A 5,882-nucleotide genomic window follows, 5' to 3' on the forward strand; every position below is an offset into this window, starting at 1 on the left:
CACCACGCCTGGCTAATTTTTGTATTTTTAGTAGAGATGGGGTTTCACCATGTTGGCCAGGCTGGTCTCAAACTCCTGACCTCAGGTGATCCACCCTTTTCGGCCTCCCAAAGTGCTGGGATTACAGGCGTGAGCCACTGCTCCCGGCCCTTTCTTTCTTTCTTTCCTTTTTTTTTGAGACGGAGTCTGGCTGTGTTACCCAGGCTGGAATGCAGTGGTGTGACCTTGGCTCACTGCAACCTCCTCCTCCCAGATTCAAGGGATTCTCCTGCCTCAGCCTCAGTAGCTGGGATTACAGGCACGCACCACCATGCCTGGCTAATTTTTATATTTTTAGTAGAGATGAGGTTTCACCATGTTGATCAGGCTGGTCTTGAACTCCTGACCTCAGGTGATCCACCCTACTCAGCTTCCAAAGTGCTGGGATTGTACAGGCGTGAGCCACTGCGCCCGGCCAGTGTGACCAAAACTTTCTTGCAGTTGTGTCTCACTCTGAGTCTCTTCCTACCCAGTACTCCTTTCTTCTCTCTCCATCATACCTAGGCCATGGTCTGAAGGTTCTCCCTGCCTTCTCCTGCTTCTTCTCCTGCTGCCCTCCGCACTAACTGTGTCCATGAAAAGATCAGATTCCACTGGTACTTCAGATTTCTCAAATGAGAAGTAAAACATATTCTATAAGTTTTGAAAATGCTTCTATAAATTGCTTCTGGAATCTTCCTACTGGAAGTCAAATAGATAATAGGTCCCCATAGAATAGCACGGGACAATAGTACAGCTTTGGGGGCAGTGCCCAGGGAAATCTGGGCTGTGTTGGATGAAAGATACTAAGCATCCAATGTGAACTCATGAAGCAGGGAGTCTCCTTCGCTTAAGAGGACCACATATGGCCGGGCGCGGTGGCTCACGCCTATAATCCCAGCACTTTGGGAGACCGTGGTGGGAGGATCACAAGGTCAGGAGATCGAGACCATCCTGGCTAACACAGTGAAACCCCATCTCTACTAAAAATACAAAAAATTAGCCGGGTGCGGTGGTGGCGCCTGTAGTCCCAGCTACTCGGGAGGCTGAGCCAGGAGAATGGTGTGAACCCGGGAGGCGGAGCTTGCAGTGAGCCGAGATTGGGCTTCTGCACTCCAGCCTGGGCGACAGAGCGAGACTCTGTCTCAAAAAAAAAAGAGAGAGAACCACATACATATCACACAGGATGTGTCTTTCTTGTTTTTCTCCAAACCCATCCCGTTATATTGGGGGGTGATGAAGTTTTTCCAGCAACCATAGTGCAGCCTGGGGAATCAGAATCAGTGTCATTGAGCCTCAGCAACACCCAGATATCCAAGAGATTTTCTTAAAGAATCTTAGAACTGTAGGCTGGGTGTGGTGGCTCACACCTGTAATTCCAAAACTTTGGGAGGCCAAGAGGATCGCTTGAGAGCAGGTGTTCAAGGGGATGGCTCAAGGGCAGAAGTCCAAGACTGCAGTGAGCTGTGACTGCACCACTGCACTCCAGCCTGGGTGACTGAGCGAGAGAGACCCTGTCTCTAAACAAAAACAAAAACAAAAAAAACTTAGATTTTTGAACCTTAGATCATTTAATCTAGAGTTCTAACTTGATAGGCAAGGAATCTGAAGCCTGGAATATTAGAAGACTTGCTCAGGGTCACAGAACTATGGAGCTCCATGGCCAGCATTACCACCTGGGTTGCTGGACTTCCTGCTCATCCCTGTTTCTGGAAGGGCTTCTGCTCCAGCTCTCCCTGGGTAATGTGTCATTTGCTTTCACAACATGCCTCTTGAATTTGAAGAAAGCAGCGCTGGTTGGTGGCTGTCTTAGTTGCAGTTTATTTGCTTGGTCCTTTGAACAGGAAGAGAGTTATGTTTATTATGGGTTGGGAGGAATGAACTTGCCTACACCTTTTCTTTTTTCTTTTCTTTTCTTTTTCTCTTTCTTTCTTTCTTTTTCTTTCTTCTTCTTCTTCTTTTTTTTTTTTTTTTTTGAGACAGGATCTCACTGTATCGCCCAGGCTGGAGTGCAGTGGCGTGATCTCAGCTCACTACAATCTCTGCCTCCCGAGTTCAAGCAATTCTCCTGCCTCAGCCTCCTGAGTAGCTGGGATTACAGGCGCCCACTACCATGCCCAGCTAATTTTTGTATTTTCAGTAGAGACGGGGTTTCACTATGTTGGCCAGGCTGGTCTCAAACTCCTGACCTCAGATGATCCATCTGCCTCAGCCTCCCAAAGTGCTGGGATTACAGGCGTGAGCTACGTGCCTGGCTGCACTTTTTTCTTTTTTCTATTGTGTGCCTAAGACATGGTTATCGAGACAAAACTACTACCTAGTAGGCATTTCACCAATACACATCATGCTAGAAAACAGACTGCTTTCATGCAGATGAGGTGGAGTGAGGAAAATTATTTACGTAAAGATTATTTCACAATTGGATTTTTTTTTTTTTTGAGATGGAGTTTCTCTCTTGTTGCCAGTGCTGGAGTGCGATGGTGTGATCTCGGCTCACCGCAACCTCCGCCTCCCGGGTTCAAGCAATTCTCCTGCCTCAGCCTCCTGAGTAGCTGGGATTACAGGCAAGGGCCACCATGCCCGGCTAATTTTGTATTTTTAGTAGAGACGGGGTTTCTCCATGTTGGTTAGGTTGGTCTCAAACTTCCGACCTCAGGTGAGCCACCATGCCCGGTAACAATTGGAAATTTTTTAAAAACAAAGACTATTTAGCTTGAGCTCAACTAAAGACTTCAGTTTGCATATTATAGACAAATACATAAATTGTGTTTATATAGACTGTGTACATATATAATTATATACTGATGAGATGTAGCATTTGTATTTTTTAAAACCACAAACATCCTGTAGTAATTCAGACTTACAAATACTTCTGCATAGTGAGTAACAATTTATAATAGCTAAACAGGAATGAATATGGATAGTGTTTCTCTCTTTGTGCCTCTGATTGGTGGGTAGGGGGGATTGAAAGCCTTATTTTGATCCGTTTTTTTAAAATTTATGTGCATTATTGATTAATCACTTAATTGAATTGGTGGGATATATTTTCATATATGCATTTGTGGCCATATTGATTCAGCTTTTCTGAGCCCAAATTACCAGTTCTTACAAGTGAAACAGGATGTCATCTCTGTGTTACAATCATTTTATACTTCACATAGTACGTTGAAAGTCTGAGGTAGCAAATTCAGCTTCGAGAAGTCCTTGGCTTGGGGTCAAGGAGCATCACTGATATCAGGAGAAGCTGCCTGAATGTAAATTCGGTGGTAAAAATGAAAAGATATTTTATGTGTTTGGCTAGGCACAGTGCCTCACACCTGTAATCCCAGCATTTTGAGAGGCTGAGGTAGGCAGATCGCTTGAGCTCAGGAGTTTGAGAATGGCGCTGTGGGCAACATGGCAAAACCATATCTCTACAAAAAAATACAAAAATTAGCTGGGCATCGTGGTGCACATCTGTGGTCCCGGCTACTTGAGAGGCTGAGGTGGGAGGATCGTTTTAGCCTGAAAGGTGGAGGCTGCACTGAGCTGTGATTGCACCGCTGCACTCCAGCGTGGGTGACAGAGTGAGAGCCCATCTCAAAAAAAAAAGAACCAGGTGTGGTGGCTCATGCTTGTAATCCCACACTTTGGGAGGCCAAGGTGGGCAGGTCACTTGAGGTCAAGAGTTCGAGACCAGTCTGGCCAACACAGTGAAACCCCATCTCTACTAAAAATACAAAATTAGCCAGGTATGGTGGCTCGTGCCTATAATCCCAGCTATTCCGGAGGCTGAGGCAGGAGAATTGCTTGAACCTGGGAGGCAGAGGTTGCAGTGAGCAGAGATCACGCCACTGCACTCCAGCCTGGGTGACAGAGTGAGATTCCATCTCAAAGAAAAAAAAAAAAAGATATTTCTTGTGTTCATATAAGCAGAGAAATAAGTACAGACTGCATTATGTTCGTTTGCTTCCCAGTGTTCCTTGGTAGCTGGATTATTCATCTAACTGAGATGTAAGATCTTTTGAGCTTCTAACATAATAGTTATTCATAAAGACATTTAGGCTGATGGCTTTCTCAGAACGTCCTGCTGTTCATGATGGACTTCATCTATATTTCAACGAATTTCTAAATGGAGGAAACAGAACATTTTTCCTTTGATTAATTCATTGGTTTTTAAGTCCTCAAGGACCCATAGGCTGGCGAACTCTAAGAGGAAGTCACAAAAGGAAGAACGGTAAATTGGAATTGGAACCGTGGAACTCGCCCCGTAAAAATCTTTCAACACTGTCCTGAATTCAGCATCTGAAATACGGTGGACGGGGAGAAGATTGATGGAAGCTAATTTAAAAAGCTAATTTAAAATTGCACCAAAAAAGCACAGCGTTGTGAATTTAATAAAGTTCGTAGGGTGTTTTGGACGACGATTTTACAACTCTCTCCTTTGTTTTTTCTGAGACGGGGTCTCACTCTGTCACCCAGGCTGGAGTGCAGTGGCGCAATCTCCTCTCACCGCAACCTCTGCCTCCCTGGTCCGAGCAATTCTCCTGCCTCAACCTCCTGAGTAGCTGGGACTACAGGCGTGTGCCACCAGGCCCGGCTGATTTTTGTATTTGTAGTAGAGATGGGGTTTCACTGTGTTGGCCAGGCAGGTCTCAAACTCCTGACCTCAGGTGATCCACCCACCCTGGTCTCCCAGAGTGCTGGAATTACAGGCGTGAGCCACCACACCCGGCCACAACTCTCTCACTTTTAATTGACTTTGCCCCAGAGTCAAGCACTTTGACCAGCAAATGATGGCTGGTTAGATCACAGAGGTGTGTGTTGCATTGTGTCGGTTCACTGTGAAATCGGGATTTTAAGAGTGTATGCTGTTGAACACACACCTGTCTTTGAGTGGTCGGTCCCCAGGGGCCACCCCTAAGGTAGAGATTTGGGGAGGTGATCGTGGGAAGCCCCAGGGCGAGCAGAGGAAAAAGAGAAAGGGGAGGAAGGGAAGGTACTAGAATGTGTGTTGGGAGAGGGTTTCCTTAAGAGCCAGTGCAGAGGAAAGTCTTGAAATGCCCTAAGGAAATACAGTTTGTGCCGTGATGGTAGCGCCAATGTGAAATCCCATAAGCAGCTGCTTGAAAAAGACTTGGTGGCAGACATAACTCTTTTTGCCTTGTAAGTGTTCCGGGAGATTTCACATGCCGATGTTGAATTGTTCCCAACTTGGGTTCAGGGTGCCCAGGAACTAGCAAAATCATCTTTTTGTGGTAGGATCTTTATAGGAGCCAGGGACTGTCACCCAGGAACAGCACAGCCCCTGCACTGGATAGCCTTTCTCTAATCTGTATAAGGTGGAACAGGGAAACGAGCCAAATCTCTGGTGTTTGGGGCTTCAGCTGGGCTGGGTTCTGAGTCCTCTATGCCTAGTTCCCCTTGGGAAGCACTGGAGAACCTGAACTGGAAATTCTCTTCCTAGGATCAACCAAATACTCCCAAAGCTTCATGGAAGCTTAGCTCCTTGTGTCTTTTGTCAGTTTCCCTAGAAGTCAAGGGATTCTCATGGAGATGGTGTATGGGGTGGGGGCTAGAGGGCTGGGAGGATGGCAGGGCAGGGGTAAATCTAAACTTCAGGTGTCTTGAGGAGTCCGACTTGCATCACAGAGCTGGTTTTCCCCCGTCAGGCAAGGTCGGTCTTTATTTATTTATTTTAGAGACAGCGTCTCCCTCTGTCACCCAGTCTGGAGCGCAGTGGTGCCATCACAGTCCACTGCAGCCTTGAACTTCTGGGCTCCAGCGATCCCCCTACCTTCGTCTCCTGAGTAGCTGGGACTATAGGCAAACGTCTAAATGCCTAACTAATTTTTAAAGTTTCTGTAGAGACACGATCTATGTTG

General features: G+C 46.3%; 1 protein-coding gene across 1 annotated transcript in view; it reads left to right on the forward strand.

Moving 5' to 3' along the window:
* The window catches only part of PITPNC1 (phosphatidylinositol transfer protein, cytoplasmic 1), a 253,142-nt gene that overhangs the window by 1,047 nt on the left and 246,213 nt on the right, over positions 1 to 5,882 (forward strand). The gene's annotated exons all lie outside the window — the stretch shown is intronic.

This window comes from Colobus angolensis, unplaced genomic scaffold, assembly GCF_000951035.1.
Source record: "Colobus angolensis palliatus isolate OR3802 unplaced genomic scaffold, Cang.pa_1.0 Scaffold1, whole genome shotgun sequence".
In the NCBI taxonomy this organism is placed as follows: Eukaryota; Metazoa; Chordata; class Mammalia; order Primates; family Cercopithecidae; genus Colobus; species Colobus angolensis.